This window comes from Felis catus, chromosome A1 (genome assembly GCF_018350175.1).
Source record: "Felis catus isolate Fca126 chromosome A1, F.catus_Fca126_mat1.0, whole genome shotgun sequence".
NCBI lineage: Eukaryota > Metazoa > Chordata > Mammalia > Carnivora > Felidae > Felis > Felis catus.
The window spans coordinates 192,837,140-192,856,694 of record NC_058368.1 but is presented as its reverse complement, the minus strand read 5'-3'; the positions used below and the strand labels follow the sequence as shown (position 1 = coordinate 192,856,694).

The window sequence follows — 19,555 nt, the reverse complement described above, 5'->3', positions numbered from 1 at the left end:
CTTTTTTCACCAAGCAAGATGATCATTGAGACTCCTCCATGTCCTCCTGCGTATCAGCAGCTTGTTTCATTTTATTGTTGAGCAGTTTCCCATTATGTGTCTGTTCCGTCATTTGTTTATCCGTTCTCGTGTTGGTGGACATTTCGGTTGTTTCTAGCTTTTGGCTTGTACAAATAAAGTTGCTACGAACATTTGTGTACAGGTCTGGGGTTTTGTTTCACTTGGGTGGATAGGTACCTCCAGAAACAGTGTATTGGCTAGGTGGTATGGTAGGTGTATGTTTAATTTTTTAAGAAGCTGACAAATTGTTTTCCAAAGTGGTTGTATCGCTTTGAATGCCCACGTCAGCCTGTGAGAGTTCCAGTTGCTCAGCGTCCTTGACAACACTTGGAATGATCAGTCTTCAATTTTAGCTCTTCTGTGGGGTGTGCAATATTCACGCCTCCTGACATGACATTTGCGTGCTGTCATGAAGAACCTGTCTTCATGGGTTTGTTGGCTATTTTGTATCTTTTGTGAAGTGCCTGTTAAAATCTTCCGCCAGTTTTCATTCATTTGGGTTGTTTGTCTTTATGGAATTTTAAGAGTTTTAAAAATATATTCTGTAATACAAGTCTTTTGTCTGATACATGTTTTGGGAATGTATTCTCCTGGTCCGTGGCTGTTTTCCTAATAAGGTGTCAGTATTGTTGAGTAAAATCTGGAGCATATGGGGTTTCCAGGGACATGAAAGCCATTGAATATTGAACAAATGCAATAAGCCTTAAGAATCCTTTAGAACCCAAACTTGGTACCAACATGATTGAGAGTGTATTTATAACATTACCTCTTGGCTTAGAAATTATTTTACATAATTTGAGAAAAGCACTGTGTGCGGCACCATACTAGGTATTAGAAGAGATGGAAGGAAATGTAGAAACATCATGAGATGTGGATACTCTTCTAAGGGGCTCACATCCATGGAAGAGTGAGCATATACACGTATTCTGATGACAGTAATTACTGTGTATACTATATGCTTGATTGGCATGATCTCATTTAATGTTCAGAACAACCCTCTAATATAGATTTTCCCCATTTTGCAGATGAAGAAACTGAGGCTTAGAGGAGCTAAGTAACTTCCCCAGAGCATACAGCTATGATATGGCAGATATGGATTCAATCTCACTTCTGTCTGACTTCAAAGTCCATGTACTTAACCGTTAGACTAACTGCCTTCCAGGTAGAGCATAAGCTAAGATGTGTTGAGAATCATACGAGAGTTATAAACAGAGTGTTATGGAACAAGAAGTGAAAAAATTTATTTTTGATTCTGTACCAGAAAGCACCATCGAGGCGTTAACATCCAAGTTGGGCCTTGAGGAGTGTTTACAACCTCAGTAACAAAGATGGCAGAAGAGGAATGGCAGTTGAAGGGAACGGCATGAGCAAGGATGTAGAAGAGGTTGGAAGGGTCATGGGACCTATTGACCAAAGTCCAGTATTCTTCAGGGGGAAAGGTACAAGAAAAGGTCTTGAAAATCAACTCCAAGGGCCTCAAAAATCAGGCTGAGAAGTTTGAACTGGATTCCACGAGGCAGTTGGGACCCACTGAAACATCTGAGAAAGGAGGATTGGGGGCAAGTGATACGCTGGCTCTGTATGGTGATGGGATAGAGTCTGGATGGACAAGGACATAGAAGAGGGACAAAGGCCTTGTGATGCTACTATAGGTATCAAGGGCCTCAGCTAGGGTATTAGTCATAGAAATGGACAGGAGGGAATAAATAATATAATTCAAAACTAGAAGCTACCTCCTGTACATGATTTTTTATTCTGCCGACTTTTCCATAAGCCGGGACTAATTTGACCCAGTCCCCTTTCTGTCACTTCCTTTCTTGTCCATCTGTATTTCTCATACTTCATTGCTCCCAGACAGTGGCCAGGGAGAAGAGAGAAACCCAATTTGTCCTGTCTGTAATTTGTTGGCTAATTCTGATAAATGAAGTGGTGCCTGGAGAAGGCTGAGTCTTTTGGTCAAAATGAAGTTTTATATTATTCACACATTTATTCATTCAGCTAACCAGATTCATTCATTTACTATCCCGATGGGTTTTTTTTTCCAATACCATCAAGCAGTTCTCCAGTTCTCAGTGGATGCTACTGGGTGTCTTACAAATTTGACTCCGTTCTGACACTGTCAGCCTCAAGTTAGCATCAGACCCCACAGGCTAAGGGCTCAGTCCCATAAGACTGCCCCCATTTCAGATGCCAATCACAAGTCCAGTTCACCTGGGTTTCTGATCACCGGCTATCAATCAGAGGGTTCCACCACTCCCTCTTCAGGTGTGATTAATTTGCTAGAACTTGGAGAAATATTTACTTACGTTTACCGGTTGATTATAAGAGGTGTTATAAAGGATACAGGTGAACAGCCAGATGAAGAGGTGCATAGGGTGAGAGGTCCAGAAGGGTCCTGAGTACAGGAGCTTCTGTCACAGTGGAACTGGGGTGTTCTACTCTTCCTTCATGTTTACCAACCCAGAAGCTCATCACATCCTTTTATTCAAGAGTTTTTGTATATCTTAATCTGCAACCCAGCCCCCTGCCCCTTCTGGTGACCAGCCCCATCCTCAGGTTATCTGGGGAGGTCCCACCCTACGTCACCTTATTAGCCTAAACTCACCTGTGCTCAAAAGGGGCTCCCTTTGACTTATGAATGACAAAAGGCACTCCTGCCACCCTGGAAATTCCAAGGGTTTTCAGAGATTTGTGCCAGGAACTTGGGACTGAGACCAGATATATTTTTTTATTATGCCATCCATTCTTCCAAACATTTGTTTATTTACTTACCAAACTCATTCATTTGATATCTATCAAAAGTGGAAATACGTGCCAGACGCTATGGTAGGCTCACAGTGTGCAGCATCGAACAGCCTCCCTCTACAGAAGTTCACCTTTTAGTGGAGGCTTTTTCCTGCTGTCTTCAGGCATTTCTTTTTGTCTCACGTTTTTATGTTTCTTCCTCCTCTTCTCTCCTGACTTCTTTGGGAATTTTTTCTCATTTTGCTTTTTCCCTCCCTTCTGCTATAAAAGTTCAGTATTCCGTTTCTACATTTTGAATAGTTAACTAAGAAAATTTAACGTGTATTCTTGAATCTAAAATTAATCAATATACTTACCCTACTCCCAGCCAGTACACCTCACCTTTGATCACCCCCTCTTCTGTATTTTAGTTATTGTTATTACTATTATTGAGTATAGTTGACACACAATGTTATGTTTCAGGTGTACAACTTAGTGATTCAACAGGTTTATACATCATGTTATCACTACAAGTATACCTACCATCTGTCCGCTTATATCACTGTCACATTGATATTGTGTGTAATGATATTGACTGTGTTCCTTATGTTTAATTATTATTTTTAATTCCATAAGACTGTACTCTTACTGTTTTATATAGGCCTTCCGAATGGAATCACTTTCCTTTTGCCTGAAGCATATTGTTTTACATTTCTTTGAGGGTATTTTAAGAGTGAACTCTAGGTTTTGCTTGCAAATATCTTTATTTTGCTCCTGTTCTTTCTGGGTATACAATTCCAGTTTGACCGTTTTTTACCTTCAGTATATTCAATACATTATTCTGCTGCCTTCCAGGTTTAATATAACTGTTGAGAAGCCAGGGGTAGTATAATGATTATTCTTTTATATTAAATCTGTCTTTTCTCTGGCTACTTTTAAGATTTAAAAAAAAGATTTTATCTCTTTTTGGTCTGCAGTTTCATTATAATGTAGATTTTTAAAAGCAGCTTTATTGACGTATAATTGGCATCTAGTAAATTGCACACGTTTGAAGTCTATACATAATTTGGTAACTTTTGACATCTGTATATAACTGTGACACTGTCATGTCAAGATAATGAACATACCCCAATGTTTCCTTGTGTCCCTTTGTATTGTATAACCCCTTCTTCCTGTCCCTCCTGCCTTCCTCTAGTCCCCAGGCAACTACTGATCTATTTCCTATCGCTGTAGACTAGTTTGTATTTTCTGGAATTTTACACAAATGGAGTCATACAGTATGTACTCTTTTTAAAGTCTGGCTTCTTTCTTGGAGCGTGATTATTTTGAGATTCATTCTTGTTGTGGCGTTATCAATAGTTTCTTGCTTTTTTAATGGTCAGTAGTGTTCTTTTGTATGACTATACCACTGTTTGTTTGTCTGTTTACCTGTTGGTATATATTTGGGTTGTTTCCAGTTTGGGGTTAGTACAAAGTTTTGAGTTTTAATGTACAAGTCTTTGTGTGGGTGTATGCTTTCATTTCTCTTGGGCAAATACATAGGAGTGGAACGACTGGGTTATGTTTGGTGTATATTTAACTTTTTAAAAATTGTGGTGGTACCATTTTATGTTCCCAGCATCAGTGTATGAGTGTTTCCATTTCTTCTTCAGTTCCATCAACACTTGGTATGATCGATCTTTTCAATTTTAGCCTTTCTAATTGGTGTGTGCTGGTATCTCATTGTGGTTTTAATTTGTATTTCTCTGGTGACCAGTGATGTTGAGCATCTTTTAATGTACTTATCTGCCCTCTGTATATCTTCTTGATGATGTGTCTGCTGATATCTTTTGCCCATTCTTTAAAAATTGGGTTGTTTGGCTTCTTGTTATTGAATTTTGAGAGTTCTTTATGTTCTGGAAAGAAGTCCTTTATGAGATACATACTTTATGTTCTGGAAAGAAGTCCTTTATGAGTATTTATTCCACTCTGCAGCTTATCTTTTTATTCTCTTAACAGTGTCTTTTGAAGAGCAGAAGTTATAAATTTTGTTTCAGTTTGGTTTATCAATTTGTTCTTATATTGATTATGTTTTCGGTGTCATATCTAAGAAATCTGCCTAACCCAAGGTCACAAAGTTTTTGTTGTGATTTTGTTTCCTTCTAGAATTTTTATAATTTTAGGTTTTACAATTAGACCTGTGATCCATTTTGAGTTAATTTTTATATGTAGTGTAAAATGTGGATCTTCTTTTCCTCCTCTTCTCCTCCTCCTCCTCCTCCTCCTCCTCCTCCTCCTCCTCTCCTTCTCTTTCTCCTTCTCCTATCTTTTTGCATATTGACATCCAGTGGTTACATTATCATTAGTTGAGTAGACTGTCATTTCTCCACTTAATTGCCTTTGCATTTGTGTTAAAAATAAGTTGCCCATATATGTGTGGGTCTGTATCAGTACCCTCTGTTGTGTTTCATTCATCTATTGTTTTTCTTTATGCCACTACCACACCATCCTGATTGCTGTCACTTTATAATAAATAACACCTTGAAATAAGGTGTTAGTTATCCAACTTTGTTCTTTTCCAAGGTTGTTTTGGCAATTCTAGGTGCTTTGCATTTCCAGATGAGTTTGAAAATCCTAATTTCTATGAAAAAACCTGTTGGGACTTTTATTGGGATTACATTGGCCCATAGGTCAGTTTTAGAGTAGACATCTTAACAATAGTCTTTTGACATATGTAGATTGTATAGCTTCATTGATTTCGTTTTTTGTTTATCTTAGCAGTGTTTTGTAGTTTTTAGTCTTTACATCTTTTTCAGAGTTATCCAAAGGATTTGATCATTTTTAATGATTTCATAAATGGTATTTTGAAAATTTCAGTTTGAGTTGTTAATTGCTAATATATTGAAATACAGTTATTTGCATATTGATCTTGTCTCCTGTAATCTTGCCAAACTCATTTACTAGTTCTAGTAGCTTTTTTTGTAGGTTCTATTAGGTTTTCTACGTAGGCAATCATGTCCTTTGCAAATAAAGACATTTTTACTTATTTCTTTCCAATCTAGATGACTTTTTTTTCCTTGCCTTATAGCACTGGCTAGAACGTCCAGTGTATTGTTGTATAGAGGTGGCAAGAGCATCCTTGTGCTGTTTCTGATCCAAGGATGAAAGTATTCAGTCTTAATGGTGACAGATGCGATGCTAGCTGTAGGTTTTGTTGTAAATGTCCTTTATCGGGTTGAGAAAGTTTCCTTGTATTTCTGGTTTCTTGAAAGTCTTTATTAGGAATAGATGTTGGATTTTGTCAAAAACTTTTTCTGCATTTATTGAGATAATTATTTGTTATTTCTTTTTTGATTTGTTAATATAGTGGATTACAGTGATAGATTTTGAATGCTAAAGCAACTTTGTATTCCCAGGATAAACTCCACTGGTCATGATTTATTATCCTTTTTATGTATTGTAGGATTTGATTTGCCAAAATTTTATTTAGAATTTTTATATCAGTTTTGAAGAGGAAATTTGTGTATAGTTTTCTTTAGTGTCTTTGTCTGGTTTTGGTATTAATATATATTTTTTAATCCTGTGTGGATTAGGATTAGCTTTGTGGAATCTTCAATTATTGTCTCTTTTCAAGAGATTTCTCAGTCTTTACCTCCTTAGTATTTCCATTGCCCCATTTGGTCTTTCCTTTCCTATTTCACACATTTTTTTAGACCTTTACACTCTATTTTCCATGTCTCTTAACTTCTTTTTTTCCCCCTTTATTCCTTTTTTATTTTAGAGAGAAAGAGAGGTGAGGGGAGAGGGGCCCTACATGGGGCTCCATCCCAGAACTCTGGGATCATAATCTGAGCCGAAATCAAGAGTCAGACGCTCAACTGACTGAACCACCCAGGCGCCCCCATGTCTCTTATCTTTTTTCATATCTTCCTTATTCTTCCTTACCAGTTCTGCTTTCTGAATAATTACCTCAGAATTCCTTTCTAGTTCATCAGTTCATTTTGAGATCTAGTTAGGCTACTGTTTTACCTTCCCACTGAGTTTTTTTTTTTCTCCTATTGTTAGAGTTGTAAAAGTTGTATTTGGATTTTTAAAAAATCTGCTCATTCTTTTTCATAGCCTCATTATTTTTAATATTTTTAATCCTTTTTATTTATGAAAGCATGATTAAACACATTCCATGTCTGGTAATTTAAGGGTTTTTTCGGTGGGTCCGGTTTTGCTGCGCCCCCCCCCCCCCCCCCCGCTTTTCTGGTTCCTCTTTTCTTTATATATTTTATATATTTGTTTGGTTTTGCTTATATCTCTTGACACTCTTTTCTGTTGGGGTTCTTTGAGGCCTGGGTGAAGGTGTGTTCTTCCAGAAAAGATTGGCATTTGGTTCTGCTACATACCTAGTGGGGCCCCTTTATACTTAATTCTCAGCTTGAAGTTTTTCAGACTCCTAGGTATTCTGGTTAGGGACCACAAACCTGTATGAGAGGTGGCTTGTGGTAACAGATTCTCAAGAGAGATTCCCTACCACCTAGTTTACTCATTGCCAAAAGTTAAGCCAATTTTCTGGTTTGTTTCTAACTTGTTCTTATACTAAGGATGTCTCAGCTGTCCGTGAGTGGTGATGTAGAGTGGATCTCTTTCAAGCTTCCCACCTGGCATGGACTTTGACTTTGTTCCCTGTGTCCTGTGTTCTAAGAGGATGCGCAGATCAACATTTGCATTAAGCCTGGTTGTGTGAAGGCCCTCAGACAGACAGACATACATACACATACATACATACATACATAAATAAGGTAGTTTCAGGTGTCCATTCACCTCTGAGTTCCTATTTTCATTTTGGTTTTGGTTTCTGATTATGTTTTGCTTTCTTGCAAGTTTATTAATTGATTTAAAATACGTGATTTTGTTTTTGTTGTTGCTTTTTTTTCTCTTTCTAGTTGCTCTTAGTTAGTGGTTCTGTCAGAGTATCCAGTCCACCATACTACTGGAGATGGAAGCTGAGCCTCAAACTATTTATGTTGCGGTTGTTAAAAATGGTTTCTTCCGGGGCGCCTGGGTGGCGCAGTCGGTTAAGCGTCCGACTTCAGCCAGGTCACGATCTCGCGGTCTGTGAGTTCGAGCCCCGCGTCAGGCTCTGGGCTGATGGCTCGGAGCCTGGAGTCTGTTTCCGATTCTGTGTCTCCCTCTCTCTCTGCCCCTCCCCCGTTCATGCTCTGTCTCTCTCTGTCCCAAAAATAAATAAACGTTGAAAAAAAAAAAAACATTAAAAAAAAAATGGTTTCTTCTGTGGAATCAATTACATTCGTGTCAGTTTTTGTTGCTTCCGTTGGTAAAGACTAGAGAACCAGGGGATGAAGGTTTTTACTTTTCCTATATTGCTGATCTGTACACTGTGGTATTACAACCACCTAATGAATTCCTGGGCTCTACACATTTTCCTTTTACTAAATCATCTATGCCAACAGAGTTGAGGTTTTGTTTTAGTATGATTAAAATGCCTACACTCCACAACATCTAAAGTCTGTCCTTTATTATGTACTCTCATACTATTCTCTAGCTCTCCTTTAGATTATTTTTTTGATTTAAAGCTATATGATTGTTTGTATTGATGACGGATTAAAATCTATCCCTCCTGCTAAAAATACAAGTTCTGTGAGATCAGGGACCAGGACCACCTTACTCCCCACTGTATTCCTGTTTTCTAGCGTAGTGCCTGACACAAAGAATACTCAATAAACAAAATGCATGAATGAATGGCAGGGTATGCCAGGATACACCGAGGAAGCAGAAATTTGCAGTGACTCAGTTTTAGCTCAGCAGCCATTTGTGGAGCCCCTACTTTGTCATTCTCCATGCCAGACACATTTGGAGGGTACCAAGGTGGGTGAAACAGGAGTCTCACCCTTACGGAACCCAGAGTCCAGTGGAGGAAAGGCAGTGTTTACATTGTTAGAATTTCCCAGTTCAAAGGAATTTGCCTAGACTATGTTGGGCGTAACCTCACCATTGATGAATGATCCAGGGTTTAAACACTATAATCCCGTGGTCACTATGCTTTGTGTCCTCCAAACAGCCCGGAGGGGCACACTCTGCTGAGATAGTGAAACATCTGTCAGCCTTCTTTTTAGTCCATATAAGTATTGAGTGCTTCCGTATGCTGAAGACCATGTCAAGTAATTTGGGTGAATTGTGAGTTTCAAATAAAACCTTGGTGCCTTTCCTCAGGACTTTGTTTGGGAATGTGAACATCAGGACTGGACCTGCCCATAGAAGCCCTAAGTGGACATAAATAGAAAACTCCTAGGCCTTGCAGCACAGGTCACAGATAAGGGGACCCTGGTGCACACCTTAGGCTTCTGTGTCTGACTTGCTGAGGTGCAGGTTTATGGTCTTAGAAGTTGCTTCCTAGGAGTAAAGAGGCTAGAAACACAACAGGTAACAAGCCCACAATTCCTGCGCTTCTTAGACCTGCAGACATCTTTTGCGTGGGGCTGCCTAGATCCCTCTGAGAAAACACAGGCATTGGGAAGCTGCGTGTGCCCCCTGCATCTTTTCCTGCTGTGTGCCTCCTCTGTGTGCTCTGCTTTCTAGCTGCTTCTGGGGTAAAGTGACTGAAAGTTAAGTGACTGAAAGTTAAGTGACTGAAGTTAATCCAAATTGCAGTTCTCAGTCTTTTTGGAATCCAGACTAGCCCTGGGGTTTGGGGCAGCCTAGGAAGAATAGAAACAAACTTTTGATAAATAAAGGAAAGTCAAGTTCATTTGACATCTCTTTTATGCACGTGTCTTCACAGATAAGACAAGGTTGACACCAGGCGGGGCGGGCGTTGCAGTTCCTGAGGGCCCCGCCACTAACCAGCCCTGTGAACCGCAGAGTTGTCTTTTCCTTATTTGTAGAAGGGGTTGGGCTGGAGCTGTGATTCCCACTCACTGGTCCACAGACTTGTTCCAGTTGTTTAAATGTTCACCAGTCCTAGGTAAAATGAAAGAGAAAAGGAGGGGAGGGCGATGAGTTTTGTCAAAAAGCTCGGTGTGTTACTGATCCTGGCTGGAGGTCTTTCCAACTCGGTATTGATTATCAGTGTCCTTTATTTTATGGAATATGTCCTTCTGTATCCTTTGTTTTGTGAAAGGATAGTACGTTGCCTTCTTTGTTGTTTTGCGTGTAGTTGGTGAACAGTACACAACACTGTCTCTTCCCAACATTTTTTGAAAGTGGGTTGGGGTTGGGGGGGGGGGTGGGAATCTCTGCAAGTCCATTGAATTCACAAGTCAGAGAACTGCCAGGTTAGTTGATTTTGAAACTGTACAGCCTTAGCGTTTCCAGTGTGTGGAATGGGGATGGGGAGAGGTGGCTTTCCCTTTCTTAGCTGTAAAGTTTGGGTTTTGATTAATTTCATTTTTGGTTTTATGATATTACCATGAGCATATTAAAATGTGAGTGGAGCCCGCTTTTGGGGAGGAACAAGGTCATTGTGGGGCAGCATCTCGGTCCCTTGTATCAAGGCCATGCACATGTTTTCTAGGTCATGGGTTTGGTAGGAGCCTTACTGCTGGCATTCTCTGCCTCTGCACACCTTTTAGCTCTCTGGGATACAGATGAGTTCTTGGATACTTGCGTGCTTGCCTTTGCTGAACCCTAGAAAACCTGATTTATGTGCCCATCAGCTTTTCGGCACAGGATCCTGGGTACATTGGGTTGTGGATTAGCATTACCCTAGAGATCCTGTTAGTTCACACTCCCTTGCAGTATGTCAGCTCAAAGAAATGCTGCAGACATGGGCACCTCTCTGTCCTCTTGGGAGGGAGAGCCAGAGGGCTCAGCAAACAACCCAGTGACCTATGAGAATCTTGGAGGCAGTGGGAAGGAACTGAAGGAAAAATATTTTAAGCAGATTTTTATACAATTTGACAGTATTAGAAAGCCAAATCATTGGTGAGTTCAAGGCCTAGCCGCATCTCTGCTTGCTGTGTGACTTCGGGCAAGCCACTTATTTTCTCTGGGGCTCTTATTTTCATCCTGAATAAAAATAGAAGGCTGTTACCTGTCCTACATTTATTTGATTATTGTAAGGTTACTTGGCTAATGTATATAATTTGGTTTTTTTTAAATGAGTTACTGTGAGCTGTGACAATGGTCAGATGCAAATAAGCTTTATTCCTTTATTCAGTGCACTAAGTGCCTGGTATGTGCTAGGCATAGTTCTGTGGAATGGGATACACTGGTGAGAAAACCAGACCCTGCCTTCAGGAAGCCTACCTTCTAGTGGAAGAAACAGACGAGAAAACACGTTAATAAGGCAGTGAGGATGGGTGCTGTCAGAAATAGGCTGGTGTAAGAGAGTCAGGGGAGGGGATTTGAGGAAGTCTCTGTGAAGGAACGGTGGTCCGGCTGTGACCTGAAGGCTGGGGAGAAGCCAGGGCAAGGGTGTTCAGGCAGAAGGGAAGCAAGTACTGGGGCTTTGAGGTCACAGGGAGCTGGCTTGCTTGAAGACTAAGAAAGGATTGCATTGTGGCCGGAGTGCTGTGACTTGTAATAGACTCATGGTTGACTTCAGAAGGTGTGGAGTAACCTCAACTACCTTTCGTGCTTTTCTTCCTATTTTTCAAACTTGTTTGTCTCGGGGAATAAAAATTAATTTACAGATATGTTCAAGATTTTAAAATCATTCTTAAAAATATCTTTAGAATCGGGGCGCCTGGGTGGCTCAGTCGGTTGAGCGTCCGACTTTGGCTCAGTTCATGATTTCGCGGTTTGTGAGTTTGAGCCCCGCATCGGGCTCTGTGCTGACAGCTCGGAGCCTGGAGCCTGCTTCAGATTCTGTGTCTCCCTCTCTTTGCCCCTCCCCTGCTCATGCTCGCTCGCGCTCTCTCTCTCTGTCTCTTTCTCTCTCTCTCTCACAGAATAAACATTAAAAAAAAGTATCTTTAGAATCTAGAAGGGAGAATACAGTATAACAGAGCATGGGCCGTGGAACCCATGGTCCCCTGGGTTCTCATGAGCTCTGTCACTTAGGAGTTCTCCAGCCTTGGACAAGTTACTCTGTCTTTTTGAGCCTCAGTTTTCTTACCTGGAAAATGAACAATAAACCCTGAGTCCCATCCATCAGAGGATTATGATGAAAATAAGATTAAAAAATGTTTTTGAAACTTTTTAAATTCATTTTTTAGAGAGAGACAGACAGACAGAGCACACGCGGGGAGGGGCAGAGAGAACCGGGCTGAAACCTATGAACTGCAAAGTCATGACCTGAGTTGAAATCGGTTGCTCAACCGACTAAGCCACCCGGGCGCCCTAAAATAAGATTTTTTTAAAAGGCAATGTTAAATGTGAGCGTGCTTGGGATGTTTAAAGAGCATGGCTAATGGGAAAGAGGACGTCTTGACCCTAGGTTGCCTCTTTGCATCCTGGGCTTGTTTGGCTGTCCATAATTGGAGACTTTCAGACAAGATTTGCTGTGATTCAGTTGAATCTGTGTTTGCTTGCAGGGGGTACGCCCGTGCCGGGGCCGTGTCCTTTGAGTGCAGTAGCGATGGTATTACAAGGAAATAAATGAATAATAAATGAAGGGCTCTGAGGTCTGGCTGCGCCTGCAAGATTCCTGTGCATAGGAGGCGGCAGAAAGGAACGGCCTCTCCGTGCCGTGTCTGCAAGCGCGGGCGGGCACGCTGCTGGTGCCCCTGGCAGAGCACAGGCTCTGGTGTCTGGCCCCCAGGGTGGAAGCCTCGTCCTGGGTTACTCAGGACCAGCACTGGGATGGGACCGTCCTCAGAGTGCCACCCCAGCGCTTGGTGGTGTGGGGCACCTACCGTGCCTCTGATACCTCACTAGCCCCGGGGATACAGTGTAGACTGGGCCCTCCGGCCCTAACACCCTGGCTGGGAAACAGACTGTTAAGCAGTGTCACAGCAAGAAGGTGACAGAAGTACTTTCGTGGGCCAAGTAGAGGGTGCAGTAGGAGCACGTGGCAGGTACCAGACCCAGACTCGTTTTCGTTTTGCGGGATCCAGGGAAAGCTCAGGAGAAGCGCCATTGAAGCGCATATCCAAGGATGAATTAGGCGGCTGGAGTGTGGGATGGGGAGAGGATTCCAGGCAGAGCATCCTGCAAGGCTGTGGCTCGTCTGAAGTGTGGCCCCTGAGGGGCTGAGCGCTGAGAGTGTCTGGTCTTGGAAGGAAGACGTGCTCCATGGTAATGGGTTTGGATTTATCCCCACGGCATGGGAGGCGGTCGGAGGGTTTACCCGGTCAGGTTCTCATTCCTCAAGGGTTGTTGCAGCTGCTCTGTAGAGGCTTTCCAGGAGGGGACAGGAGTGCCAGAAGGACGGCCATCTGGAAGGCTGTGACGCCCAGGCAGATTGACGGAGAGGAGACACACACAGGGTTAGAATCCACAGGACTTGGAACTGTGACCAGCTTCTCGGGCAGTTTCCTTTTCATGTAACCAGTCAGCACACATCATGAGCTGCGGTGGTGGCCAGCGTCGGCTTTACCATGAAGCTTCAGAGCCTCTGCCTTGTGCTCTGGGCCCCAGGAGGGGCCCTGGCAATACGTCCTGTGCTTGTATGTTCTCTTGAAATGCACAAATGCAGGATGGCTTAACCACTCTCAATTAAGACCTCTGTCCCTCTCAACCCTGACTTCTCCTCTGGTCGAGTGGTAGGTGACCCCAGGCATTTTTGGGGTCCTCCGGTGGGAAAGTTGATCTGGGACTGCATCTGGCAGCATATTAAAAATACATTGTGTGCATGCCTTTTCATCTTTTTCTTAACAGGCCTCTTCTTACCCTCACCCCCAGTGCAAACAGCAGGTCCCACAGAACTGAATCTGCCCTTGGTGGTGGGTGTGACTTTTCCCACCTGTGGCCTTAGTGGCTGGCAGTGGTAGCAGGAGCCAGCAGCTTTGCTCCGCGTGGACGGAAGGCATACGAGGCCGTAAGAGCCACCTGCAGGTGTCAAAAGGGCTGACACAGAGATTGCTGTGTGTACTTCTTTTTCTCCAGGTAGTGCGTGGCATGGGCAGAAAAAAGATTCATTTGCTCTATGTCAGGCGTTGCTCTAAGCATTTCATGTAGTGACTCATGTAATCCTCAGAGACAAATTTATGAAAGAGAGATTATTACCTCCATCTTACACATGAGGCTAGTTCTGGTTAACAAGTGGGATCTAATCCCACGGGGTTTACCATCAGAATCAGGCCACACGGGCTGCAACCAGGGCAGTTCCTCAGGGTCGCATGCTCAGAAAGGCCTTGCATTAGGTTGATTGCTCTACTCTTGTCATCTTAAAATTCTTAAATCAGTTTTGAACGAGGATCCCTGAGGTTTCATTTGGCACTGGGCCTTACAAAGATAGGTCATCAGTTCTGGTCAGGGTCCATGCTGTTCACCTCTCGCTATCTTACTCTGATGATAGAATATGGAACAAGCCACCTCAGGATAGGTAGTGAGTTCTCCGTCCTTGGAGATATTCAAGCAGAGGCTGGCTGACCCTTTGGCAGAAATACTCTAGAAGGGACCTAAGTGCCTGCAGGGAGGAAGGGGTGGGGGGAGGGTAGAAGGTTGGAGTAGACAACTTTTCATCTCTGAGATCTGCTGAGCCCTGGCAGTCTATGATTCTGTAACTTTCCCTTTGACAACTTTACAGAATTCACAAAACAGAGGAAACGGGACCTGAAGGAAATGGTCTGCTGCATAGCATTTTGTGAAAAAGTGGGACAGTTCCCCAAGGAAAGAAATCCGTGGAAGGACACAGAACCTGGAGACATTTCCTTAGGCAGCTGGCAGTGGCAGCTTCACAGCCTAGCACAGGCCTGCCTGTCGCTCCTCAGTAATGTCCCCACCAGCTGCAGATGAAGCAAATGAGCATTAAGTGGGGGAACCTCGTGGTCTGAGTGAGCCTGCAAGGTTCTGCCTGCAGGTCACTGGTCACAGCAGCAGCTGTAAACACTGTGCTCAGGGCAGCGCAGATGGGGCTCTTTCTGAGACCACGAGGTCACTTGTCCTCTGAAGCCACCCTCTCTGCGGTCTTTCCCTGCCACCTGCAGACATAAACACTGCTTTCAGCTTCAGTGCTAGAGGGACCTTTGAGAGTGATCTCCCTAGGAGTTCTCAGCCCGTGTTTTCTGCAGCCCCAGTGAGTGAGTGAGTGTGTGTGTGTGTGTGTGTGTGTGTGTGTGTGTGTGTGTGTGTGTGTCTGAAAATGGAATTGAGAACAAGGAGAACACATGGCCCTCTAGGCCCTCTGTCATGGCTCTGCCATTGACTGTCAGTTCTGGGACCCTGAGCAAGTTACTTAATCTCTCCTGAATCTCAGTCTCTGCCTCTGTGAAGGGGACATGAGGGAATGCGTGTTAGCACGCTTCCTGATAAAGTTGATCTAGTATCTTCTCTAATAGCACGACTTGTACAGTGCCTAGGGCTTTTCAAGGAGCTTTTCACATATGTGATCTCACCAAATTGTCCTAACAGCCAGAAGGTAGTATCGCCCTCATTTCATTGATGCAGGAACTGAGACTAAAAAGCCAGGCCTGGAAGTTCACAGTTTCATCATAATAGGGCCCTTGTACTTTCTAAAGGTTTGTCCTGGTGTTCGGTGTGCTGGTGACACAGGGTCCTGCAGGCTGACATTTACGTCGTCCACAGACTTCCATGAATCACAGTGACGTTCTGCTGAGGTGGGGGGAGCCCCTGATGTGCACCATGTGGGGTCTGCTTTGGCTGGAGGGAGACTGGGAGTGTCATCCAGACCCTGAGCTCGAAATCTCCAGTCTGTCACTCCAGCCAGCTGCGTGACCTGGGACACATGACTTGACCTCTTGGAACCTGAGTTACCACATGTGTGAAATAGGGATAGTCATAGTAGCACCTCCTGCATGGGCCGATTGAGAGCATTCAGTGAGATAATCCGTATAAAATGCGTAGCCCAGTGCCTGACCCAATATGCCTTATATGCCTTTGCTGCCATTACTTCTATTATTATAATTGTTACCATTTTCACACTAAACATATCCATCTTCAGATGAGCCACTTTCCGTATTTTGGCCATTATGCATTAAACACATTCTTAATAAACTCATTTTAGGCTTGAAATGGTAGGCTCTTCTGGTTTTCTTTTTAGCATCTGTTAGAAGTATTTTTAAAAGCTCTGTCTGAATTCACAGGGAGCCCCTGTAAATCCACTTGAAAGCGGATCTCATCACTAAAACCCCACAAAACACCTCGGTGAGAATGGAGGAGTCGGGCTGTAATTTACGGCGTCCACTTCTCGCTGCCATTTGGCATTTTGCAAACTGCCACTGCCATTAGCCGTCACTTTTGAGTATTTATGATCTCGTGGTTGAAGCACTTTGATTCTCATAACAGAAACAGGGTCACGTTTAGAAGATGTGCCCTACGCCGAGCTGGAAAATGAGATCCCCCGGGGTGGCTGATGGATGGGGCTGCACAGGGAAGCGTGGCCTGCCAGCCAGCCTGAGCTGTGCCCTTTCCCTACACCCCGCTTGGAAGCCGTCTTTATGTCTCAGGCCTTAGCCTGCCAGGCCTGGGCTCTCTGCTTGGCAATGGCCAAGGGCCTGGGGCAAAAAGACGTGCAGCTAAATACCACACTGTTTTCCACACGGATGCCCTTTACAGCCATGAGGTTGGCAAAGACAGAGCTAGGATTTGGCAGGAATTCCTCCGTGGTCCTAAACTGGTTCTTTGTGTCCCAGGTAGTGGGGGCAGATTGTGGATATTGCAAGTGGGGAAGTGTGAGGGAAATACAGCACCAACATACTAAACTGGCAGTGGGAGGGAGAGACACCATCCCCTACTTTGGGCCTCAGTTTCTCCTCTGCTAAATGGGAGGATTTGGTCTTGCTGAGCTCTGAGGACCATTCTCCTAGCCCGTTGAATCTCTTGGTTCCCATGAGATGCTTGGCTGCTAACTCATACAGGAGTTTTGATCAGTAGAGTTGAGGGTTTTCAGAGGAGGAAGGAAATCGCATCTAAGTTGCAGTAAAAAATAAAAATAAAAAATCAAGACATTCACTGTGTATAGAAAGGAGCACTGTCTCCGTCACTGTGTAATGCATGTTATGAGAGCCTGTCCACCAGGAGAGCCTGTGAGAACTTAGACGGGCCCCTTCTCCTCCTAGACCCGTTTCTCCCTCTGCAGTATCCGTCCAGGATGCCACCTTACGCTAAATTGTGCCTCTTGGCTGGGACAGTTTCTTAGAGTTTGCTTGTTTCTGATGACCTTGACAGTTTCGAGGTTGAGTATTTTGTGAAATCTGCTTTTGGGTTTGTCTGATGTTTTTCTGCTGTTTTTAGATGAGAGTTATGGATTTGTGGGAGGAAGGACCGCAGATCAGGCTGCATTACATCAAGGGCACATACCATTAACATGACTTCACCCTTTGATGTGGACCTTGATCACCTGGCTGAGGTGGCGCTTGTCAGATTTCTCCACTGTGAAGTCACTCCTTTTCATGCTGCACTCCCTAGAAAGAAGCCCCCAGGTGCACCCCACCCTCTATTTGGGGGTCATGACGTAGTAGTAACGACTCCGGACGTGCCTGGCACAGTGTTGGTGACCTGGGATATAGAGGTGGGTAAGAAGTGGGCTCTGCCCTCAGGGTGTCAGGGTCTAGAAGGCAAGGCAAAAGAGCAGGTGTGCCGTCCATAGGACCTGTGCAGCCAGAAGGTTCCCTGGGAGCACAAAGTCCCCTCACACCAGGCTTTCCTCTTTTATGTTTTTGTGCTTTAAGTGAATTTTCCTAATGCCCTCCATTTCCTTCAGCCATAAAATTTTAAATGTTAAAAAAAAAAAAAAAGAAGAGTCTACCTTATTTCCTTTCCATACTTACCCTGTGACTCCTGGATGTTATTATTGTTTGAAGCATTTGCATTGCACTTTCCCTGTGTTGAAAGCATTTTTTTAGTCACTAATTAGTAATCCACATTAATATGCAGATTGAATTAATCTATTTTGGGCAGAAGTTTGTCTTGAAGAAACCAAGTAGCTGAAGTGTTATTCCTCCCCACCTGCACCCTCTGTGGCTCCCCCTGCACTTTACCCCGATCATTATTTGGATTATTGCTGTGATTATTAAGCGCAGAGGGAGCACCGCGAGGGTGTGCGGTGCTTGGCAGAACTCCGGGGAGGGCGCGGCCCCGCGCTCCGGACTCTGGAGCTGCGCGCCGGCTGCCATGGGGGATTCATTAGCGCTGGGAAACTGAAATTGGTCTCATAAATAGTCATCCTCGGGAAACGGTTCCGGCTCTCCTATTTTTATTTTAGTTGCACTAAGCTGAATTCCTCCCTGGCTCTGTTATTGTCTGAGGTGGTTGGGCTTCTACCTTCAGAAAAAAGTGTATCCTCCCTAATAAAACTACCATTTATTGAGCTCTTACTATGTACCAGCGGCTCAGCACACCTTCTATTTGATTCACAACAGCCTCCTGGGGGAGGTTCTCTTCTTTTCCTCTTTGTAGAGAGGGGGCCGCTGAGGCTCAAGTGAGGTGAAATCCTCAAGGCTGGTAAATGTCAGAGCTGGAATTTGTACCCCTAACTGTAGGGTTTCAGAGCCCTCCCTGTTAATGCCTCTCTTTGATCCACATTCAGGGCCTTCCCAGCCTCACTGCCCACTCTTCCCTGTGTCGTCACATCCCCTTCTCATCAGTCTCAGGTGAGCAGAAGGCTTTCCCATGGTGTTTCATTTCTGCCTCATTGGAACTCTGCAGGGTAGGTACTGTTTCCATCCCCATTTTATTTATTTACTTATTTATTCATCCCCAGTTTAGAGGCCAGGCTGGCTCAGGAGCCCTCTGCTGCAACAAAGGAGGTTCTCTGTCCTCCCTTCCGCCTACCTGCCCTTCAGTGAACAGCTTGGAGTCACTACCCCGGGCAGGAAGGGTCTCTATCAGTGGTAGCCATTTGTTGAACACCACTTATTTGGCTAGTGTTGGGGTTGCAGATGTAAACGCACTATCCCTGCCCTCCAGGAGCTCACAATCCACTGGGGGAATGGAACACCTTCAGCTGCACATGTCCCATTAACTGGGCACTTCTGTTTCTGGCCTTGTAGTAATAGATGTCTGTGTTTTAATAAGCAATTACTATGTGTCAGATCTCTACTCACAGTTTGATACCCCAGACTCCTGGTCATTTCCCATACCCTTCCTGGGAGGTAAGTTTATTGGAGTCCCCATTTAACAGGTGTGGAAACTGAAGGTCAGAGAAGACCTAAGTGCTTAAAGGAGAGACATTCAGGATATGGCAGAATTGCTATGCAAACCCAGATCTGTCTGAATCCACAGGCCCCCTTCTGAGTTAGTAGTATTTCCTCTGTGTGTGTGTGTGTGTGTGTGTGTGTGTGTGTGTGTGTGTAAGCCTACACTTAACTAGATATCAGGTAGAGGATTAGGTCAGTGAGGGACACAGTCCTGAATAGGATGTTATCCTTGTCCTTCTGGGCCTACAGGATGATAGGGTGACAGACACAAAAATAACCCTCAAATGATAAATGCTACAGGGCAGTTCCTGGTTCTGGCTGACCTTGGGCAAGTCTCTTCAATACTCTCAGCACATTTTCTCACCTATAAAACCTGAGGAATACCTCGCAGGTTTATGGTAAGCCTTAGAGGAGAGAAAATACGTAAAGTGCTTGGTATGTGGTGGGTCCGGTAAATGGTAGCAGTTAGCACAGAAGTGTTAGTGAGACCCTAATTACAGGTCAGAGTACTCAGTGAGGGTCAGTTTGATACAGCTTGGGGTGTCCCAGTCTGTCGGTTATAGATCTACAAAGAGATGCTT

General features: G+C 43.9%; 1 protein-coding gene across 1 annotated transcript in view; it reads left to right on the top strand.

Moving 5' to 3' along the window:
• GALNT10 (polypeptide N-acetylgalactosaminyltransferase 10) overlaps positions 1-19,555 on the top strand; it is a 223,165-nt gene that overhangs the window by 29,775 nt on the left and 173,835 nt on the right. The gene's annotated exons all lie outside the window — the stretch shown is intronic.